Raw genomic sequence first — 25,398 nt, forward strand, 5'->3', positions numbered from 1 at the left:
CTGTATTTTGAAGTTCTGTTACAGCTTATGCCGAAAAGAAGAGATTGTAGAAAAGAGACACTGGACTCGGAGTCAAGGTGCGAAGTTTTCATGATAATATAATGTACGTGTACTTACAAAAAAAAGGGGGGATCTCAAAAAAATGGTTCAAATGGCTCTGAGCACTATGGGACTTAACAGCTGTGGTCATCAGTCCCCTAGAACTTAGAACTACTTAAACCTAACTAACCTAAGGACATCACACACATCCATGCCCGAGGCAGGATTCGAACCTGCGACCGTAGCAGTCGCGCGGTTCCGGACTGAGCGCCTAGAACCGCTCGGCCACTGCGGCCGGCAGGGGGGGGGGGGGATCTCACTAACCTTCATCACCATCAATTTCGCTCTTACTAACCATCGTGATGAAGATGAGGAAACCATGATTTTTATACTAATAAAATATTGTGTAGAATTGGGATAAGAGATGACTAATAAAAACAGTGATGAGAAAAAGATTTTGTATAGTTTAAATAAGGACTTTTGTAAATTTTATTAAGAATTTTATGTCTGTAAGGCCTCTAACGTAGTGTAAGGGAATAAGGGTTATAATCACATAGATAATGACATCACGTAAATTAGAAAATACCTAACGATATAAGAAAAGTAAGATAAACAAAAAATTGAAACAATATTGTATTAGACATGACGTCATCGGAAATGATGCAGCATCATGACTGAGGAGAACAGTTAGACGTGAGAGGAAAGGACACTTAGTGTGAGTGCCTGGTACGTCAGCTTACGAGATGACGAGAGAAGAGGACTTGGTGGAAACGAAGGTCCAGGAGGATAACAACTCGGTGGAAAAGTTTGGAGATCTGCAAAGCACCCTGGATACGATCAACATGTACCATGACGCGAGCTTTATTCATATGAAAGCCACATACAAGCGTTATAACAACTGTTTAGAGCAACATATGGAGGGATGATGGATGCCCACCGAACCGGAATGGAGGCGGACATATTACATCAAGGACGAGCGGGTGTTTAAATTACCAGAAAAAAAGAGGCGCATTTCTGTAACTCAACGTTCAGAATAGCTGAAACTGGTATCATGCCATACGGATTTCAACAACTGCGAAACATTTCTTTAACACTCATGGGACTAAGCAAGAAATCTATTGAAGGCTGTTTGAACTGTTTGAACAACTTGATACAAAAAAGGATACACAACAACTTGAAAGAAGACACCATAAGAGCGGATTAAACGATAATGAGGTTAAACAAGTCTTAACGCGTCTCTGTTACTAGAGACAAATGTGGCTCGCCTTGACGCCATCCAGAACCATTGTTCTTGATGTACTCGTGGTGCAATTGCTTCACCACAATTTCTGTCCGTAATATTTCGAAAAGGATAACATTAATGCAGATTAAAAATAAATTCTCACCAAAAAATAAAAATTAATATGTGAACGCACTTCGCATAGCAAGCGTTTTACGTAGAATTCCAAAATCGGTGTACATATTTCGAGGATATTTCAGCAATGTTTAGCATAGGTATTGCGTATATGTTTTAAGGAAAATGTCTTAGAATTAGGTCTTAGAATAGTAACTGAGATTTAGTGACAGAACACATTAGAAGCATCAAATATTTTACGTGATTAAATTACATTCTATTAGTGAAAAATTAATTAATTCCAGCATGAAACTCTGAAATTATTCTTGATTTTGTGCAACTAGATATTTATTTCTTCGCACTAAATTTCACTGCATTATTCTTGGAAAACTGCTTAACACTTGTACTACCATATAGTATATTTCTACCAAAATAAACTTTGTAGCATATGTACATAGCCATGTCTGAAAGTATACACAAGGTAGTTTTTAAAGAAATTATTACATAAATCATATTTTAGAGGTCATCATAAACAGTGTCACTGTCATTATCATCGTCGTTGTCATCACTTTCAAATTTAATGACTATGGCGTCTAGTATGTTCTCAATAATTCCATCCTTAGCCCAGTGCTGTAGTTAAAGTTTCTCTACGTAGAGGCAGTATTTTCATCTTGAGTTATAGTTTCAAAACCTGTAACAACTTGGACAAATGTTGGTAAAAGCTCTTTTTGGGTTACTGCATAATTTAGTTTGGAATAAAAACCGGAAGCTCAGAAAATTGCTACATACCTTCTTCCACCAATTGCAGTAGCTTCGTGGTGCAAATATCCCAACAATATTTCTTTTCTTCAGTTTTGCCCACGCCAGTTCTGTTGGATTTAATTCAAAATTGTATGGTGGTAGTCGCAGTACAGTTTGTCCATAATCTTCAAGTATTTTATTAATTTCAAATACTTTGTCTTCCAGCTTATGTTGTTTAATGAAATAAAATTTTGGTTTTCTCATTGGAAAATCAGCTTCAACCTTATTTTTTAATAACCAGTCAATCACTTCCCTTTTATTCGAGGACCTAGTGCGAACTTTGTTACACTCCTTCGTATGATCTAAAGCGTTTTCCATAACAATAACACATTTGGGTGGCAGATTCGGAATTACTTTAGTCGATATCCAAGTTCAAAAAGTTTCGTAGTTTATTTACCCATGGTAGTCCTCTGTCGCACATCCCACTTTATAAATTAACTGCGTGTTGTGTAAAAACCCATCTTTGGATCTAATGTTGACCACAATAAACCTATTGCTTCCACTAACATTGTCCATAATGCCATCAACGCCAAGACCCTGCCAACATTTTCTATAAGTAATGTTGCTATTCAGCCAAGCTTCATCAATATAAAAGAAGTTTCTGCCTAGCTCCCTTAATTTTCTCACTTGAATCAGGTACTTACATCGTCAGTCAATTATATCCGTTCTCTCTAACAGAACCTTTTGTTTACTTACAGATCTTTTCCAGGTAAATTACATTTCACTCAGTGTCTCGTGTAAAACATCTTTCTGCCAGGGAAAGTAGATTTTTTGTTTTATGGCAGTAACAATTTCCATAATTTCGGCTCTATGTTTTGATTTATGTAAAAGTGCTCCATCATTTGTCAAATGACCGATTTTGTGAAATAACGATAAGTATCCTGCCAAACTTATTAGTTTCCCTTCGTGACGATTTCTGTGAACCACGTGGTATATTTTATCGTTCCTTCCTTATGCGTCCTTTTGTGGCGAGTCTGACGTTTGCATAAATTGCAGCTCTTTGATTTGGACTGGTAATATTAGCCAACAGTCCTTCTTGTGTCGCCTCTTTAATACACACTGTAATAACATTAGAGGTGATCGAACGCTTGTTACTCCGTAAATAGCTTCTCTCCTTCACATACCTTCTCTTCTTCGTATTCTGCACATTTTCTTGCAATGCACAGCAATTATCCATCGTTTGCGGATACCGAAGCATGTCAGTAAGTATACGAAGTTATCAGAGTGACGGTGGCAACTAAGATCCCACGAACAGAAACGAGATATATCACTGCTCACCGATCTACGCCGCTAGACAGATAACGGGCAAATGATTTTGGGTACCCCTGTAGGCAAGTGGCAGGGTTGATTGGGACTGGTAATATTAGCCAACAGTCCGGTGTTCTCTCTTAAGTATACAGACATATTACAGCTGAGAAGAGCAGTACAGGGCGCCTAACTATAGACTCAGCGAAAAGACGGAGAAACTATGACTCCGATGGCCAGATTTCACCATATTCAGCACACAACAGTGTTATGAGTTGCGGTGATAAGCAAGTATGGTAGTTTAACAAGATTCTGATGGTGGAATAAATGCAGATCATTTTCCAGTGCAGATACGTTAGTCTCCAACTGACCAGTCTGAAGGAGGAACGTATGCCAGTCCAACTGCTCTTCTAGCTGTCCACACACTCCTATAAAGTATTAGTCCCATTCTCGGCATTTATAGGCTGATATCTGGGGTGTCGCTATCGATGTCAAAGTTCGACACGAATGACTTCAGTGGACCACTCGGGGACCTTACTACATCTGTTGCCGCCGTCCACCCTGGTAGTGTCTGGTTCCCAACCCGCGATGTGCAGTCACTCCTCCGCCGTTGCATGGGCACACAGTCTGGCTGCATGCCGATCCCGTGGGCAGACTCAAACTCTGTTGGCCACTGTGTTGCCTAGAGGCAGTAGCGTTACTGAGGAGGTCTTCACACAGCGCATGCATGGCTATCGGCTGCCGCTGGCGGCATAACGAGAGCTGTCTCGCTACCTCAGCAGCGTCCATTCGCGCCAGGCTCTGGTGTCAGCGCACTCCAGGCAGAGTATGTACCTCTCCTTGCTGCCCGGGCAGTCCGGGGCGACATTGCATCATCAGTGCGCTGGTTAACAATAAATGGTTGGTTCTTTAATACTGTTTTACTAACCCACAAAGGGCACTAGAAAGGCACCCATCCAGCAAGTCGCTTATCATCTGCAACCTCGGAAGAAGGGTCCACGCCTTCCTGATCTCGACGTGCCTCCTCCGGCAACCTACGTAACGTAGCGCCGCCACGGGCATTGCAATAAAATAAGCAAGAGAGTGGTTCGTGCATAAACTGCAATAAGGATTCAACCTAAAAATATGCGTCCTGCGCTCTGTTTGGCCAGCACCAGTCAAAGCGGTTCCACCTCGCCAAGAGATTCCTGCCCATTCTCGTCGGCGAAGACGTATCACTCTAGCAGACAGAGTCCGCTAGAGGAGGATCATTTGTGAGCTGTCAAGTGTCTTACGCGTAGCATGTGGGGGCGTGATGTATGAAACTACAGACGTCATATTTCCGGTTCCTGAACAACATACAGTGTTGAGCATGAAATTTGCTTTCACATTTATTTATTATTTTTTTTTTTTTTTGCGAAGCTAACATTTACATGTTAACTAGCTGACAAACCATATATTGCCTGGGTATTCATTTTCTGCCAGTTATCTGTACAGAAACGAATACAAAAAAATGAACTGTAGTTGAAAAAAATTTCATTTCCATATATTCGTGAAAACACCTTTGAAATTACCATTACCAAACAGTTTGACAAAGAAATGCGCACAACGTACAAATTTATAAGCATAGTACACACATTCGGAGACAGTTTCTGTACACAGGGCGCAGTTGCTAAGGTGTTTAGAAAATGACTTTCTAAACTTATCTACGGCAATGCTTCTTCATAGCTCTACAGACGGCTATTGTTTTCGCCTACTGCCATTTGTACACCAGAATTGAAGTGTGTCAAAAGCGCCGCCAGGTTTCAGGTTTCCCTTTGGCTGACTCGACTACAGGAGTATCTTAATGGTAAAGAACAAATGTTTTAAGACTTTATGTATGATGCCTCATTGTCTCACGCATCTCAGTGCTCTTCACGTCGTATCGCTTGCACTACGTCTCGCACCAAAATATTTTTGTGTACGTACATTCAGCAGTATATGTAGATATTGTCTGCAAAAGGTGTTGTGAATAGAGTTAGCGGCAAAGAAGTAATAAATCTGAATATCATGGACAATGACAATGAGGGATACGTGTACCCTGTACTGCTGAAATCGATTTAGTAGTTTAGGAGGAAATGTTGAATATACACTCATATATACATACATTTTCGAAATATGTGTGGATAAGAACACCACTACTACATTAATTTTTTACTACATTATTTATATTTGATTCATATTTATGGATGGAACCTTAGCGGCGTTCAACTGGATTCCATTAATATGTTGTTAATGGAAACCCATTCAGTAGTTCTTATTGAAGTATTAAATTTATATAAACGATTTCGAAGTTGCACAATAATATCTTCAAGTGTTCTATTGGCCGTTTTGTTTGTGTTATAGGATTGCTTTGTGAAAAAAGGAATATAAAATCTAGTAATCGATATTCAGCGACAATGAAAGCGCTATATGCACTCCTAGGATTGTCAATTGTTGTATAGTGGACCATATGTCATCGAGAAAGTACCTTATGAATTTAGATATTTTCTGATTAATCCTGAGAAGAAGAAACCAGTGGGTTTATACCCACATAAGGTCTTGAAAAAATTTCATGAATAATGTGTATACACCTAATAGATGTAAGTTTAAGTTTAAGAGTGTTTCAATCCATTAATGAATTTTCACTTTATTTATGATCAAAATGAAAGATTTTTCCTAGTATGCAGCAAACGTTTTATGCACTTAATGTCATATTAGAATTTCTTGGAAATATGTAATGACAAATGCAGTGGTATATCTAGCATTTTAAAGAGACTAAAGAATTTATTATGTCATGAGCGTAGTACACCTAACGGTACAACCCATGAATCTTCTAAAGAGATCAATAGGTAGAACCTCGGTAGTTTTATCTATCGAATTTACACAGATAACAGTCACTAAGTTACGTTCACGTTTTGAGTGAACCGAACTATGAAGCAGAGTGGTTGAAGAAACATCACAGAAGCAGACACATATTCAAAAGTCCTGTATTCAGTTAATGAATGTATGTATATTTAAAAAGGGAAAATGGATAGGTTAAAGTTAGATATAGCGGGAATTAGTAAAGTTCGGTGGCAGGAGGAACGAGAGTTTTGGTCAGATGAATACAGGGTTATAAATAAAATTAATATAGCTTTAATAATGAATTAAAAAATAGGAGTACGGGTAAGCTACTACAAACAGCATAGTGAACGCATTATTGTGGCCAGGATAGACACGAAGCCCACGCCTACTACAGTAGTACAAGTTTATATGCCAACTAGCTTTGCAGATGACGAAGAAATTGATGAAATGTATGATGAGATAAAAGAAATTATTCAGGTAGTGAAGGGAGACGAAAATTTAATAGTCATGGGTTACTGGAATTCGAGAGTAGGAAAAGGAAGAGAAGGAAACATAGCAGGTGAATCTGGATTGGGACTAAGAAATAAAAGAGGAAGCCACCTGGTAGAAGTTTGTGCAGAGCATAACTTAATCATAGCTAACACTTGGTTCAAGAATTATGAAAGAAGGTTGTATACATGGAAGAACCCTGGAGATACTAAAAGGTATCAGATAGATTATATAATGGTAAGACAGAGATTTAGGAATCAGTTTTTAAATAGTAAGACATTTCTAGGGGCAGATGTAGACTCTGACCACAATCTATTGGTTTTGAACTGTAGATTAAAACTGAAGAAACTGCAAAATGGTTGGAATTTGAGGAGATAGGACCTGGATAAACTGAAAGAACCAGAGGTTGTACAGGATTTCAGGGAGAGCATAAGGGAACAATTGACAGGAATGGGGGAAGGAAATACAGTAGAAGAACAATGGGTAGGTTTGAGAGATGAAATAGTGGAGGCAGCAGAGGATCAAATAGGTAAAAAGACGAGGGCTAGTAGAAACCATCGGGTAACAGAAGATATACTGAATATAACTGAATAAAGGAGAAAATATAAAAATGCAGTAAATGAAGCAGGCAAAAAGGAATACAAATGTCTCAAAAATGAGATCGACAGGAAGTGCAAAAGGGCTAACCAGGGATGGCCAGAGGACAAATGTAAGGATGTAGAGGCTTATTTCAGTAGGGGTAAGATAGATACTGCCTACAGGAAAATTAATGAGACTTTTGGAGAAAGGAGAACCACTTGCATGAATATCAAGAGATTTGATGGAAACCCAGTTCTAAGTAAAGAAGGGAAAGCAGAAACGTGGAAGGAGTATATAGACAGTCTATACAAGGACGATGTACTTGAGGACAATATTATGGAAATGGAAGAGGATGTAGATGAAGATGAAATGGGAGATAGGATACTGCGTGAGGAGTTTGACAGAGCACTGAAAGACCTGAGTCGAAACAAGGCCCCCGGAGTAGACAACATTCCATTTGAACTACTGACAGCCTTGGAAGAGCGAGCCCTGACGAAACTCTACCATCTGGTGAGCAAGATGTATGAGACAGGCGAAATACCGTCAGACTTTAAGAAGAATAAAATAATTACAATCCCAAAGAAAGCAGGTGTTGACAGATGTGAAAATTACCGAACTATTAGTTTAATAAGTCTTAGCGGCAAAGTACTAATGTGAATTCTCTACAAACGAATGGAAAAACTGATAGAAGCCGTCCTCAGGGAATATCAGTTTGGATTCCGTAGAAATGTTTTAACATGTGAGGCAATACTGACCCTACGACTTGTCTTAGAAGAAAGATTACGGGCAGGCAAACCTACGTTTCTAGGATTTGTAGACATAGAGAAAGCTTTTGACAATGTTGATTGGAATACTCTGTTTCAAATGCTGAAGGTGGCAGGGGTAAAATATAGGGAGCAAAAGGCTATTTACAATTTGTACAGAAACCTGATGGCAGCTATAAGAGTCGAGGGGTATGAAAGGGAAGCAGTGGTTGGGAAGGGAGTGGGACAGGTTTGTAGCCTATCCCCGATGTTATTCAATCTGTATATTGAGCAAGCAGAAAGGAAACAAAAGTAAAATTGGGAGTAGGTATTAAAATCCATGGAGAAGAAATAAAAACTTTGAGGTTCGCCGATGACATTGTAATTCTGTCAGAGACAGCAAAGGACCTGGTAGAGCCGTTGAACGGAATGGACAGTGTCTTGAAAGGTGAGTATAAGATGAACATCAACAAAAGCAAATTGAGGATAATGGAATGTAGTCGAACTAATTCGGGTGATGCTGAGGGTATTAGAGTAGGAAATGAGACACTTAAAGTAGTAAAGGAGTTTTGATATTTGAGGAGCAAAGTAACTGACGATGGTCGAACTAGAGAGGATATAAAATGTAGACTGGCAATGGCAAGGAAAGCGTTTCTGAAGAAGAAAAATTTGTTAACATCGAGTATAGATTTAGGTGTCAGGAAGTCGTTTCTGAAAATATTTGTATGGAGTGTAGCCATGTATGGAAGTGAAGCATGGGGGATAAATAGTTTAGACAAGAAGAGAATAGAAGATTTCGAAATGTGGTGCTACAGAAGAATGCTGAAGATTAGATGGGTAGATCACATAACTAATGAGGAGGTATTGAATAGAATTGGGGAGAAGAGGTGCTTGTGGCACTACTTGACTAGAAGAAGGGATCGGTTGGTAGGACATGTCTGAGACATCGAGGGATCACCAATTTAGAATTGGAGGGCAGGGTGGAGGGTAAAAATCGTAGAGGGGGACAAAGAGATGATTACACTAAGCAGATTCAGAAGGATGTAGGCTGCAGTAGGTACTGGGAGATGAAGCAGCTTGCAGGATAGAGTAGCATGGAGAGCTGCATCAAACGAGTCTCAGGACTGAAGACCACAACAACAACACGTATATCTATTTGTGTGTAACAAACTGAGTTATTGTAAAAACCAGGTCAGTGTCGAAAAGTCCAAGAAATGGTCTAATTGGCCAAGCAAATGTAACAGTAAGGTACTTATGCTACCAATAACTAATGTCCATTGCAATGAATTATAGTGTGCATACGAAAACACTGTTTGTGCATTTCGTCATGTAGACAAAATGTTAATGTTTTGCGTGAACAGTTTAATGTACCACAAAAGACTGTAAAGAACAGTGACTGTGTGTGCATATTCCCGAATGAACGTTGTGTCAACAAACTGTATTCAGTGTGACCAATAATAAGGTCATTCATGGGAACTATGGTGATGAACAATGTTCATGAAACAATATGAATGGTACAACGCCAGCGACGTTGGTTTTAATATAGTGTATGAAGTTTAAATGAAGTGAATAGCCTACATACCGTGGTGAACTAAAAAGTTTGTTTCGGACGAGGACGTTATTTAACGCAGTCGAGACACAGCTGATTTAAACGGACATCAGAAAATCAGTTAAGGAACTGGAGGAAGTCAACAAAGGGAATCCGCCCGCGCAAGCGATCACAACAGCTATCTGCACAAGCGTGGCAGGAAGGAACTGTTTGTGACATTAGAAACAGTGTGGTGTGTGACGGAAGTAGTGATACTGTATAAACAACCTACTCTGGGGCACAAGAACTGTGTGGAGCTAAGGTTAACGTTTGACAAACTGGGCATTTGAACAGTGTCATACAGCAATATGATATTGAAATGTAAACTTTTTGTTAGTGTGTGACGAACTGTACTTAGACAGTATCATACAGTGGACATCGTACGTATTAATAGATAAACGATTAATTCATAAGCAAACCGACATATACTGGTGATGGATGACACAATAAAACAGGATGAATAATAATGTTTTTTCCCCATTCACAGGAATAAACATCTATTGATTTGTAATGAACTAATGCTGCTATTGTTCTTGAATTTCATGAAATTTTGCTGTGGAGTGGAGGCGGAGAACACCTGCAAGAAGGATAGAAGAGAACGCTCGCCCGTTTCGCCGTTGGGTGTGCGGCTCGTCGCTGTAGCGCGTCAGCTGAGCGTTCCCCTCGATGACGTCACGACCTGCAGTACGAGCTGTCGGGGGCGCAATCAAGTGCCCACGCCCTCACCACCTCACCAGCTCACCGCGGTTGGAGATTAACAATTAATATTCTGATTTTGTAAACACATTAATGAACTTTCTGATTTTTGCAAAAACACCAATGAACAGAAATTGACCATGCAAGTAATCATGTCTTTCATGTTTGACCACAGTACAGTCATACAGCTCTGCCCTGGTTTTCCCTCGGTTTCCCAATGGCTTTTACCCGGATGGGGACCATAAAAAACACCATTCCGAGGAAAGATAGTAAAAAGGCTGCACTCAACTTCAAAGAACAATCATTTACGTACAAGAACTGCAACTGTAAGAAAGTACCTGTATTACCACAACTACTGAAATCTCAGAAACCTGTAGCCACCTGTTTGGACGCAGGCACACTTCTAACTTACACTACTGGTCATTAAAATAGATACACCAAGAAGAAATGCAGATGATAAACTGGTATTCATTGGACAAATATATTATACTAGAACTGAAACGTGATTACATTTTCACGCAGTTTGGATGCATAGATCCTGAGAAATCAGTACCCACAACAACCACCTCTCTCCGTAATAACGGCCTTGATACGCTTGGGCCTTGAGTCAAACAGAGCTTGGATGGCGTGTACAGGTACAGCTGCCCATGCAGCTTCAACACGATACCACAGTTCATCAAGAGTAGTGACTGGCGTATTGTGACGAGCCATTTGCTCGGCCACCATTGGTGAGAGATCTGGAGAATGTGCTGGCCAGGGCAGCAGTCGAACATTTTCTGTATCCAGAAAGGCCCGTACAGGATCAGCAACATGCTGTAGTGCATTATCCTGCTGAAATGTATTGTTTCGCTGGGATCGAATGAAGGGTAGAGCCACGGGTCGTAACACATCGGAAATGTAACTGTTCAAAGTGCCGTCAATGCGAGCAAGAGGTGACCGAGACGTGTAACCAACGGCACCCAATACCATCACACCGGGTGATACGCCAGTATGGCGATGATGAATACACGCTTCCAATGTGCGTTCACCGAGATGCCGTCAAACACTGATGCGACCGTCATGATGCTCTAAACAGAGCCTGAATTCATCCGAAAAAATGACGTTTTGCCATTCGTGCACCCAGGTTAGTCGTTGAGTACACCATCGCAGGCGCTTCTCTCTGTGATGCAGCGTCAAGGGTAACCGCAGCCATGGTCTCCGAGCTGATAGTCCATGCTGCTGCAAACATCGTCGAACTGTTCGTGCAGATGGTTGTTGTCTTGCAAACGTCCCCATCTGTTGACTCAGGGATCGAGACGTTGCTGCACGATCCGTCACAGCCATGCGGATAAGATGCCTGTCATCTCGACTGCTAGTGATACGAGGCCGTTGGGATCCAGCACGGCTTTCCTTATTACCCTCCTGAGCCCACCGATTCCATATTCTGGTAACAGTCATTGGATTCCGATCAACGCGAGCAGCAATGTCGCGATACGATAAACCTCAATCGCGATAGGCTACAATCCGACCTTTATCAAAGTCGGGAACGTGACGGTACGCATTTCTCCTCCTTACACGAGGCATCACAATAGCATTTCACCAGGCAACGCCGGTCAACTGCTGTGTATGCGAAATCGGTAGGAAAGTTTCGTCATGTCAGCACGTTGTAGATGTCTCCACCGGCGCCAGCCTTGTGTGAATGCTTTGAAAAGCTGATCATTTGCAAATCACATCATCTTCTTCCTGTCGGTTAAATTTCGCGTCTGTAGCACGTCAACTTCGTGGTGTAGCAATTTTAATGTCCAGTAGTGTATTAATATAATAATCAATCTGTCGTCAAGTGTTGGACGTAGACGAATTCAATCACTCAATAATAATAAAAAAATGAATCAAATAAATCTGTCGTCACCTGTTTGGACGCAGAGAAACTTAAAATCTATTGATGCCCTGATTAAATCAAAGAGGTCCAATATCACCTGTTTGCAGGAAGACCTTACGAAGCCTTACATACACAATTATGTTATCGTTGAATGCCATTTACGAGACTGTATGTAACTATGCAAATGGCACTCCAGGGGGCTTTTTATAGCATTCCTTCTTGAAAAAAGGAATTTAAAATCTAGTAATCGATATTCACCGATAATGAAAGCGCCATATGCGCTCCTATGATTGCAATAAGAATGATCTTTGTCTTGTAGTATATAAGAAAAGAACTTTTGTTTCAATGTGCTCTGCTTTTCTTTCATCTTCTTGCTTCTGACGTCCTAGCTGGGTCGCACATAGATCGGGATCTGTAATTAATTTAACTTTATGTAGTGTAATTATAACTTTTATTATATATCAGTATCCAATGTAGCATGTGTTTTTGTTAGTAGCAAGAAAGTACCTTCGCTGCCCCTCATTTAATTACGCAACAATTAAATGTTGCTCTGGCCATTTTGTGCAAGTGCATTGTTGAAGCGACGCCATTGGTGTTAAAATGATAAAAGCTTTCTTAACAGTCATTTAACACTGAAAGTATTGAAAGGATTTAATCTCAGTAGATAGAAAACGGCGTCTTATGATATTTTCCATTTCATTTCAGGCCAGATGTACAGTTTTATTAAAAACAATTATTTCAATTGTATAGGCTGCCATTGCACACAGGCGGCTATACTGGAGCATCAAGCCTCACAGAGAAAAATAATTAATTAATTGAGCATTGTGTTTAATTTGCTTATCGCGTAACATTAAAGAAAGACATTTTTTTAGCCATCGTGAGTAAGACGGATGTCTTCACTTTGGAATGCGTATGGTATTTCTGGTGATAGCGACCTGAGAATAATTTGTCGTGGCTTTTAACGAACGTAAAAGAGATTTTTTAACAAAACATTTCATTCCAAATTCAACAGAATATTTTATTTCAACCAGTTTTCAAAAAGTTCCGCGATAACGCTAACTAAGCTACCACAAGCATCTCTGAAGGTGAAACAGCAGAGTTACGAAATCAATTATCTGATTTAAAAATCGCTATTAAAACAGCTGAGTGAATAACAGTAGGGCCTATATTAAAACCAATACATTGATATAGGAAGTTATGTTGGGGTCTCAGTATTTTGATTTTGCTGCCAAACTCCTAATGTGAACAGTAGGTGAGATGAAATGTAATAAAAAAAATTTCTGCCAGTCGACTTTATCCAGACTCGCTTAAATGTTATTTCTTCGTATCAGGAATCGTCCCTGGAAAGGAATTTACGTTTATTCACAACCTCTATGCAAAGCGTTAGTACACATTTGAAGACAGTGAGCCTAGGTATTCAAAATATACTTGCTGTGTAAATCTTTTCTTAAGCTCTATGGAACTGTGCAGTCCCTAATACGTAGAAAAACTACAAAACTATAATCTTGTAATTTGCTACTACACAGTAAGACTTGCAATGAGAATAATTCTGTTTCACGAAAGTAAAAAAGTTCATGTAACATATCGTATCTGTGTTCGCACATACAAAACACGATGATTATTTTTCATTGTAATGCATCTTGTAGGAAATCAGCGCTTCTTGTAATGGAAGTAACCCAGGTACTAATCGACAGTTGTGATTGTGTCTTATAGGTTTACATGTCCCTTATGAGCAATGAGAACATATATCAGCTATTCTCCAGGTTTACTGTTTTCAAGGGAAGAAAGGTTCTTGTACGCTGTAGCCAAAACACAATCATTAAAGCTGTCAGACTGTAACATAGGCAGAGAACAGCTGAAAAAATGCGAGTCACATTGCATAAAATGGGAGCTGAAAATGGCAGAAACATCGGCGAAATAAAAACGTTTCAACTGTTTAAAATTCGTCGATGAAAAATGTTTCGTCAGGCATCTCCCATTAATTCGCGAGGGTGAAAAATTTCAAATCGCGCAGCGTGTAACTCCAAACTGCAGCGGTCGCTTTTCGCGCTCTTTATATTCGGCCACTCTGTACGTGATCGCACTGTCGCCTCGTTTTGCACACCCAAAACGCAAGGCCGAAAATACAGTTCTCGCTTAGGAACGAATTTTCACTGTAGTAATGCAATTACTTTGCGCCGGACTGAAATTGTTCCCTTGTGGTACAGGGAAACATGGTTCTTATTTTGGGTTGCTGATACGTTCAAGTCATTCCATGCTGGTCTATTCAATTTTTTGAATTAAATGTTCCATACAGAATGGGAACAAGGAAATCTGAGATCATATCAAAGGGTTCGGACATCGAGTATCAGGGAAGTTGGGGGAGGAATATCAAGATCATATCATCAACTAAATAGTACCTTCGATTTCTTACATTTTTAATTGACTTTTGATCGTTGCTAGTGAAGACAGGAAAGCAGAGATAATCTAATGCAGGAAAACCAACAATAACGAATTAAGAATTGAATGAGGGAAAGTAAGCAAAGACAAGGAAAGAAGATTCAGAGACAAAATTCATTTATGTTATCAGAAGATTACGGCTCTACCTTCATAGATATTCCTAATTCTTATTAAATTTATAAGTGTATTGTAACGGAAGCAACACCTGAGGCAATCTGTACTAGTATGAATTGCCAAAATACGGAACAAATTTGAGAATATCCCTATTTTTCGGACATGAATTGAGGGCATACAAGATAGAACATTTCATGTCTTACAGTTACTGTAATGTAATGGATCACAGCTGTGAGAGAATAGGAATAACTGTTATTCATGTGCAAGTGCTTTCGTTAGCTTTTGCTGTTGTAAACACGGTGGACTGCGACGTTCTCCGAAAGACCGTATCAGTAATATAATGGGGTACCACGGTGTACGCAAGGAGAATGCCTTCGCAGAAGTCAACAGGAATACAGAAAATTTTTCTTATTAATCAATCTTTGTATTAATTAATCCTGCAATAATTAACATCAGTTGCTTTCACTACATTATTATTTTCTAATAAAGAGAAATGTAAAATAATGATTTAATTACAGTAGCTAATTGTTAGAGATCGTTTTAAAACATCTACTTGCGCAGCATTTGCTACTTGACACCATTTTCGTTTAAATTTGTTACGTCTTCGTTTCGCAGACCAGTCGCTCCATCATTATCCCACTATTATGACCTTCTCTCAACTTCGTTGCTATGATATTTAACATCAGGAACTTTCTGGTGGCAGTATCTCGGATGTAGGCGCTTCCTAACTAGGTATTTGTAGAAACTTACTAGCGCCACATTCATGCTACATGAATCTCGCTCCAATCTCAACTTCCTTGCGCTCAGCAACGTCAGTTTCTAGAGCTGCTCTCGTTTAAACAATTGCTATCACGACATTTAAAATAAACTGAAACTATATGTCCTTCATCCAGATTACAGAAGTATTAATAATGCAGTCCGGTAACGTATATTATGTAATAATACGGTAAATAATCACATGGTCACGTAATATTAATGCGTATTCCGTAGCGTTTTTAGGAAAATTTTCTGAAGATCAGACTCGGTATGAACTTCTGTCAGCCCTGATTTCACTGTTTCGTTGTATTTTGAATACCCTATCACTGTAATGGGTGTAAATTTCTTAAATTCATCTGGGCGAAGCATCTATGCCAACTCATGTTCTTCAGTACCTACATTGTAAGAAGGGGGAAAGTTTGCATACATGACAGAGAAAAAGGCTGTTAAGTTTATGACCACAGTACAATTGTAAATTATCAGTGGGTTTAACTTTTAACTAAAGTCAACTTTAGTATTACTTAATTTATAATCGCAGGATTCCCTTCAATCACATTTTAGGCTCACCTTCCAACTGATTTGCAGTGAAGATATAGTGAATCTAAACTTTTTAAATTTATCAGCTGTATTAGCTACCCTTGTTTATCTACATGTAGTCGATAGTGTGGGATATTCAAACAGAAAGTTAAAGATACAGGAATAGTGGCATTCAATACCTGTAAAAATCTTAAATGCTTCTCATCAGTTACAGAAATATGAGGTATTTGCATACTGATAACTCAAGCATAATCTTATTCACTTCGAGATTAATCTGTCCCTCAATGTATGAGTTATTATTCGTTGTAGTTCGTATCACACACAATTCTTGCTTTATATTCATGATAATGAAATTCATGTTCTCGAAACATCCCATTAGTATCTTGCGTGATATATACGCACTAAAGTGCTGGTAGTCATTTATCGGTTCTAAGAGCGTCTATGAGCCGTCCTATATTTGCTTACAGGACTCAAGTTTGAAGTTGGTGAGGAAAAAAATGTTTTAAAGATAGTTTGATCCTAAGATTTGCTGTTTGATCCATTTCAGCAGTTCAATCTGTATCTTATCTCTTGAAACAGTAATAACAAATTGCTTCTTGTAATTTCCGCTGACTCTCTAGGCCCCTCCATTTTTTGTGACAAATTTTCCTTCCGTGTATACGAATGGTGTTGAATGACAATCCGAATATCATCATCATCATTATTAAAAGTTGCCAATGCAAAAGATTTGAGCGGGTGATGTTCCTGACTAATAATTTGGTCGTCGAATTGAACTGGGATGGTTATATCGAATGACATCATTGTGTTTTTCCTGCTAGTGACTTGAGAAATTTATAATTCTCCATGCCATTACTCCATTTTTCCGCTGCGAAAGGTGGCATACTGACAGCTGTGTTTATCGGTTTTAGGCTATCCAGATGCTTCTGCTTCAAAAGTAATGTCTGCATCACAGTTAAAGTCAACTACGGGCCCTTCGTGACCTACTGTATTCAATTCGAGATATTCTAATGTCTGGACAGTCACCGGAAAGTACAAGACATCGATGAGCTCCTCAATATTTTCATATCTCAGGTCACCTGTACGAAGAATCCAACGCTTGTGTGAATCATTCTGCATTTGTTGCAATATTACACTCGACAGAAATTGTGCAAATAAGTAATATATCTAGTGGTTGAGAAACTGTGCTAAGAAGTAGTATATTTACTTGTTGAGCCGATGACAAAATTTATTAGTATCAGTATGGAGAACTTGACTTCCTCAGAAAAATGATAATGGTACTATTCAACTTTTTTGTGGAAAGTAAATTTTTTCCCCTACTTTTTGTATATTTGTTTTAAAATTAACAACATTTTTACCCTTTTAAGTACTGTTTCATTTATATCTTTGCGTCATCGATATCGTGACAGGTGACAGTCAGGTGGTATTTCCACATAGTCATCACCTCCTCCTCCTCCTCTTCGACATAAGTTATTGTTTGCCACAAAAATATTAGGACTGCTGTTGCATATTTCAAGCCCACTCAATGCAATAGTCGATTCCCTCTATCTTAACTCAATTGCTAGAAATTGTTTCACATGTAGTACTTACGATCGTTCTTTTAAAACCATTGTTTACAGTATCAACTCTCAACCACACGTGACATAGTGATATATGTGTTGGTAGTTTTTCTATCTTCTTTGCACTCATTAGATTCATTAGGAGAAACATGAAGCATAAGTATTTTTATTTAACATTTGGTACCCAGTGAGCTGCAGGTCCTCCAACAAGATATAAATTTACAATTCCACATTATTTAGATTGCTCCATTGTCTTAGGCATTGTATTCCACATAACATACCTAAGATATTCGAACGCGAAACGTTCTGTAGAATTTAAGTAGACCAGTGTTTGGAAATGGTCTGTTGAGTAGTATAGCTAGGAGAATTTTTCCATGAAAAGGGTAAGCCCTTCCCCGCATCGAATCAGTCAGAAGACTGATGACTCAAAAAAGTAAATTCGTTTTACTGTCGATGATACTGAGCGGCATTCTGTCTGAAGTGTTTTCCTCGGCCAACCGTAAGAAAATGGAATGTTTTCGACTCTGGGTGTCGCGTGTCCGACCTCCATCACAGAGGTGTTATAAAAAGGTGTGATATGTGGGTAGCCGGCCATGGTGGCCGAGCGGTTCTAGGCGCTACAGATTGGAACCGCGCGACCGCTACGGTCGCAGGTTCGAATCCTGCCTCGGGCATGGATGTGTGTGATGTCCTTAGGTTAGTTAGGTTTAAATAGTTCTAAGTTCTAGGGGACTGATGACCTCAGAATTTAAGTCTCATAGTGCACAGAGCCATTTTTGAACCATTTTTTTATATGTGGGTAATGGGGAAGGTGACGACTTTCTCATCGTGTGACGAATCCATTGTGGCGCTGGGAAGAATTGTGGTGAAATTTGGTGCAAAAGTGATAATATTAAGCCGTCCTACACCTTAAACGAACGTCTGAGTTTTGGTACTTTTTCGAAAGTGCTGACGCCTTATTGTTTGAAGCGCTGCTGAGGTCTAAGAGTGATGTTGCAAGCATCACGCGTTTCCGCAATTACAGAGGAAGGCTGTGGAAACCTCTGAGTACAATTTAAAACTTCTGTGTCGCAATAAGAGACTATTACGGCATTTTAGGAAGTGACCTTTCGATAATTATTACATTGTGCCGTGTAATAACCCACGCAAGCCATCTAACAATGGAGTAGCGTAACACGTCTGGTGACATGCGCAGAATACGTGGTAGTGGCGGTATTCTCTACAAGAATTATACATTCCCTAATACGTCTATTGTGGCTAGGGAGAAATGTGGAAAAAGCAGCTAGCACTTTCTGATGAAATAATTAATCTGTTGGACAAAGCTTGCACAGAATATAACATCACATGCTTTGGGAATTAAGGTTTGGTAGAATGACGTGTGCCATATAGAATATTAGCTGATAAAGCCAAGCTAACACGTGCACGAAGGGACATCGGTATGGGCAACATACTGCAGCATTCGTAAAAGCAATGTGCCCCATACTTAAATTGTGTGCTGTGGAATATTTTCGCAACTTATGAGCACTCCTCGCCATCCTCTTAAGGAGAAGAAGACGACCCAAGAAAGCTAAAAAATAACATTCTATTATCTCTGTCGTCAGCTAAGGGTATTCCGAAGCAGACAGGTATAATAAGAATTCTTATTACTTCATCTTGGTTCCTACAAATACCCGTGACGTTGAGCAGAGCTATCCCACTCCTACTTTCTGCACCAGTAGGATATTCAGCTACTGGACATTCCCAGACGGGCAACAGCCATCGCCCAATGAGTGAAAAATGAGTATGTCTTACAGTAACTGGTTTCGGAATCCCTGGTCCACCGTTATGTAATCTAACTGAAATCTTCCCGCATCTCTCGGCCTTTTCCAAGTTAACTCCTCCTCTAGTGATTATTGAACAGAGTATTTGCTACTACTAACTGATTTTTATTTCAGAACTCAGTCTTTCTCCTCTGTCTTTATCATTAACAAGCACATATTCAACACTTTCTTCTACTCGCCTCTCTACAGCCACATTCCAGTCACACATGAGTATTAAATTTTCATCTCCTTTGTGGACTGAATTACCCATTCAGTATCCTCAAATACTTTCTCTACCTCTTCGTCCTCTGCTTCCGACGTCGGCATGTATAACTGAACCATTGTCGTCGGTTTTGGTTTGCTGTAAATTCAGATAAAAACAACCCCGTCACTGATCTGGTTACAGCAACTCACCTTCTGCCGTACCATCACATTCACAATGAATCCTACACCCTTTACATCATTTTCTGCTGCTGTCGATATTACCATACACTTGTCTGACCGGAAATCGTTGTCCTCCTTTCATTTCACGTCACTGACGCTCACTATATCTAGACTGAGGGTTAGCATATCCCTTCTCCTGTATTCTATCCTCCCTAACAATTTCAAACGTCTGACACTCCATGTCTGACATTCCACAACCCAATTCGTAGAACGTTACTGTTTCACTGTTTATTCAATCTTTTTCTCACCTCTCCCTTGGATGTCCCCTACCAGAGACCCGAATGGAGGACTAGTCCGGAATCCTTTGTTAATGGGGAGATCATCATGATACTTTTTTCAATTAGGCTCCATGTCCTATAGATACTGATTATGGTCTTTAATGGCCTTAGAAGTCTCACAAAAGACGTAAATGAAGCCACCCCTCCTGTTGGTGCGTTGATCCCCATATATTTCCCGAAAACGATCTTGCAAATGTTGGACACTGGTAACAGTTCGAACGTCGTTTCTGTACACAAAATGAGCAGAAATCACCGACACAATGGAAGGAATTCATTGATAACCTCCTGAAGTTTTTCATGTCGATTATGGGTGGCAGTTTGTCTGTGATGATTTCCTTGGCTGCACATAAGACGCTGCGCATCGCAGTTTAGACCCCCTTGGCAGGGGCGTCAAAAGGAGGACTGAAATTTAAGTAAGAGTGAGTGCGACGAAGCTCCTATCGCGTGACACGTCCTCGGAAGTTTTGATACGAATTGTGGTGAAATATGGTGCCATTGTGACATCAGTAAACCGCCGTACATCTTACACGAAATTCTGAGCTCTTGTCTTTTATCGCTGTGTCGACACCTTTTGTTTTGAAGCATCGGCAAGCCCGAGAGTGACGTCACGGGGCGCCACGCTGTTCCACTATCGCAAAGAAAAATTGTAGGAATATTTGAGCCTAATTTGAAACACTTCAGTCGGAATTTGAGATAATTATGGAGTTTCAAAAAAGTGATCATATAAATGTGTTGTACAATCTATATACCATACCTAAAACATCCACCCAACTATTGTGTTGTGTAAGAAAACCAATCCATTGAACAAAGACTTTATTCCCCTGTCAGCGTATGATACTTTACGATAAACATTTGTGTTTCACCGCTTTTCCGCATATCTTCTGTGCAAAAACTACCAGCTGTTCTAGGACTAGTATATTGCCCTATGTAAATTGTAAACTACTGCTACTAAATGTACTACATTAAATTTCTACTTCCATGGCTCCTCCGTTTTATATGATTTTATATTACAGTTAGGAGTTCATCATCACGAACATCAACTGTCTCTTTTATATTGTTTAGTCTATGATACGTTATATTCAACAAATATCCGTAAAACAAAATTGCTCATTTGTGTGATAGGCAAAGTTTAAAATGCATCCACATTTGGGCTTTTATCGTTCTGCGCAAACGTTCCGTGACACTTGCTTTCAGGTGGGATGTTGGGTAACAGTGTGTTCAGTACCGATCCAGGTCCATATTGAAATATCTGTTGTAAGACTCATGACTACGATCGGTTTTAAGGTTTATAGGAAATCAATTTGTTCTTACCTGCTGCAATTGCTACATCACATGTGGAGTTTACTTCCCCATCCTCGTTCTCACAGGTGACAGCCAACCGAATTTAGAACATGTATAAGTGACCATTAAAATATATTTGAAACCTTTACTTCCTCTTGAGTATTGGTTCCCTTTTACTAGACCTGCCTGCTACATATCTTCCAATCCTTATATTATAGCACGTCAATGAAGTGATAATTTGTATGATGGATTGTGGAGGTCTTGAAGTTCTGACTTCATAATTATTCTATAATTCATCTTTCAGGAAGCTCTGAAATGATTAATATGATTTCATATTAGTGAACAACAGAGGCTGCTGTTGCTATGAGCAGTTTTAACCTTTCTACTACTTTGTTGACATCGTCATAGTATAGAGCTTTCATTTTTTGTGCCACTTTGTCAATACTTGTACCAGTGCTACGTGTTCCCTCTAACATCTGTTTAATTACATTTTCTATTCCGCACTCTTTGTAATTTTTCTTGTTACTACAGGTTTTCTCATACACGTCTGTCAAATGGAATTGCTGAGCAAACATTTCTAAATCTTTAAGTTCATACTTGTCGAATTTTGAAGCTTTTATGAATATTAAATTCAGTAAACCAGGTGTACTTCTAAACTGTCCACCCTAGGGAGTATTGCATGCTGCGTTAAACTTAGATGTCGTGTATCCAGGATATACGGTTTCTTCCGGCTGACTCCATAAATTTTAATCCATCTGAGTACTGATGCAACGATGCATTAAATCAGCAATACGATCTTCTTCTTCTTGTTCTATGGGATCCTGCCCGCTTGTGTAATATAGATTGCCTAAGAAGCTTATTTCTCGGATAGCTAAACAATTCAAGAAAATCTTATTAATGCAGTTTATTACAGTGAACTGAAGTGACGGTATCTAACTTCACCTTTTTAACAATGGATTGAGCAAGCAATTGGTGCCATACAAATAATCAATGTCCTTCGATATATACAATTTCCATGCAAGCAAAACATACAGCACGACGAAAGAGTTAGGATGACGGCTCGTGTTCAAGGGCGGCTCTTCTAGTGTGGCCAAGGCTAGCTGGAGAAGCGCTTATATTGTCTTCGTATAGGTTCCGCTCCTGTCGTGGTGTCGTCTCAGTCAGCTTATTATTAGTCGACGTCGTCTCACAGTCTTCTCTGCTGTAACGTTTAGGCCGGCGCTTGATGCTACTCCGGAACAAGATCGTCACCTGCTTGTTGATTTCTTCTCGCTTTGGAGAGTCTTTTATAAATTTAAGAAGAGGGTTAAACGGTTCTGAGAAACAATCATCTCTTTCAAGCTGTAATATTAGCATTCGTAATGTGTTGAATAGTTTTTGCATCTCTAAAGCTTTTCATTCCGTTGACATCCTATTGTGTTCTAAATAGACTTTAAGATACCCTGGATTTTTTGTACGGAAGTATTTCCAGTTTCACCAACCTTTACAATTAACTTATCGATCATCTTAAAAATGGCTCCAAAAATGCGTCCGTGCCCAGATTTATTATTCTTGAAACTTTTCTTGATGCTTTCCTCTAAAGCATATGTATCCGTCACATTTTTCTTGAAGCTTTCTTCTCAAGCTTTTATAATAACGATACTTTTTTGATGCATCCTTCTTGAACATCTATAGACTGGATACTTTCGCTGATGCTTTCTTCTCCTAGACTTATACCCCCAATATTTTTATGTATATCGCCATGATAGGATGCTTTCATATCTTCTTTGTGAGCCACTAACCTTGTAGCTAACGTACGGATTGTCCTTCACATGTACTCCACTCTTACTAAGAACACCTGCTCCATCCTCTCGTAATATGCACTAATATCCTGATCAGCTATGTGAAACTTGCGTTTACATTTCCAATATGGCTTTTAAGATTTTAATTGCTTTTTTCAGTTTTATGCCTACGACTTTTTTTCCTATGATACTTGACCTGTGCATCATACTCTTATAATGAATGCATGACATGCGTCCAAATTTGTCCGTAGCATAATCACTTTTTATCTTTATCTTTACGTACAGATGCAAGTTTAGTTTCAAGGCCTATCACCCAATCTGTTAATATATAAAATTCTTTTATGGTGTTTCATACTTTCGTGTCACTTGTTTCATGTTTTGTTTCAGTATATGGATTACGTTTATGTACTCCTAGAGGAATAGTCAGTAATTCAGCTCTCACGGCTGCTTATATTTTCTTGTAAGAATGCTCTACACATTCGTATTTGTTCACCGTATGAACCATACTGACATAGACAAGTACATTTACAATATCTTTTACAAAGCTATTTCTGGAAATGTCGTCTATTCAAACGGTCATTCAATTTTCTTGTTGTCACAATAACCAAAAACTAATAATGCTTGTGATTCCAAATACAGTTATAAATTCATTGAATGCCATGTTGAGCCCTACATGTTTTAAATTCATAATGCATTGCTTGAAACTTATGATAACGTTTCTGTTATCCCTTACCAACAGATTCAGAGTTCAAGAGTATGTTTGATACAAATAACAGATGTCCACCCCTATATGATGACCTAAGCAGAAATATTTCTGTATCTTTTCCTGGTTTTCCACGGTTAAATCATTAAAGACAAACCCAGTGAGTGTCTATATTCTTTCTGGCAGTGGGAAGTTGCTCCTTTCGCTGAAGGTCGTGCATGTTAGACCGTCAGTGTCAAACACTATCTTCTGTAATAGTTGAAGAGCTAAAATTAACGAGCATACTTTATTGGAGAGCAGGTGTTCAATTCATGATTCTCTTCTTCTAGTTTTCATTAGTAATGCAGGACTAGTCAAAGTCCTTGCGATGAAAGTATTTTGCCAACTCAGCCACGGTATCGACTACAGGTTTACGTAGAGGGAACTTTATAGAGGAAACACTTACACGTGATTCTTTAACTTCGTTTTTGATAAACTCTTATATATATTTAGATGTATAAACGTGGTTAAATGAGAACACAGTTCACTGACTACGTCTTACATGGTGGGTTCATGTATATCAACATTTTTTTTTAATTTGCAGTGTGTATCACATTGCTGAGCGACGACTTTTTCTGAAGCATGAAGAGAATGATGCATTAGCTCCATTAAGTAGGTCCATATTTTCTCTTAGTAGCTGCTCACACATGGATACCAGCTTAGTCGTTTGTCTAGAGCTTGTAACATCGCATGAGTAGTGCACATAAAGTTTTTAGCCATCTGCTCTTGCGGATGAGTGCACTCTCCATCCTTTTGTAAAGTTTCACGGGAAGTCCCGTGTGGAGGGAGTTTGCATGCTCCTGCTGAACGTGGCAGTAATTTGGACAAGATGAATCCACTCATCCTTGGCGAATTTCACTGCATCAATGATTTTCGTAAACAACGAGAGTATTTATCCTGATCCGAGATCATTCCATCTCTAATAACTTAATGGTCACTGCTATTTAAGCTGTTTGCAGAATTAAATAGAACTATTTTCGCCTCCGGTGTATATGATAAATTTGCGTCGTTCATTTCACCTACACACAATTACCAATATTGGTTACACGTAATATAAGTCTACCTTCTGTTTTTATCATAACTAATATTTAGGTAACGGTTTATTCATTTATTTATTTTGTTGTGCTCCACAGAGGAAGGGAGTGCTGGTGCTGTACTTTTCGACATGTTAATTGTTTGAAAGTTTTTATGTACTTAGGAAGCGTTTTTTTCACTTATTGTTAATAATTATCGTTTGCAGCTGTGTATTTAACTTTAAAAACATAAAATGTAAAGCTGTATTACCTCTGATTAACAATCATAGTATCTTTATTTCGAATAGAAAAGAAAAATACACTGAAATTCCCACCTACAGACGGAAGACAGCCCTGGATGTCGACCAGCTTCCGTAGTGATGGCTTTGAGCCGACAGGGGCAAACGTGGTCAGACTGTGGCCTCTGGAAAAGCTGATGACGA

Source organism: Schistocerca cancellata, chromosome 8, assembly GCF_023864275.1.
Source record: "Schistocerca cancellata isolate TAMUIC-IGC-003103 chromosome 8, iqSchCanc2.1, whole genome shotgun sequence".
Classification (NCBI taxonomy): Eukaryota; Metazoa; Arthropoda; class Insecta; order Orthoptera; family Acrididae; genus Schistocerca; species Schistocerca cancellata.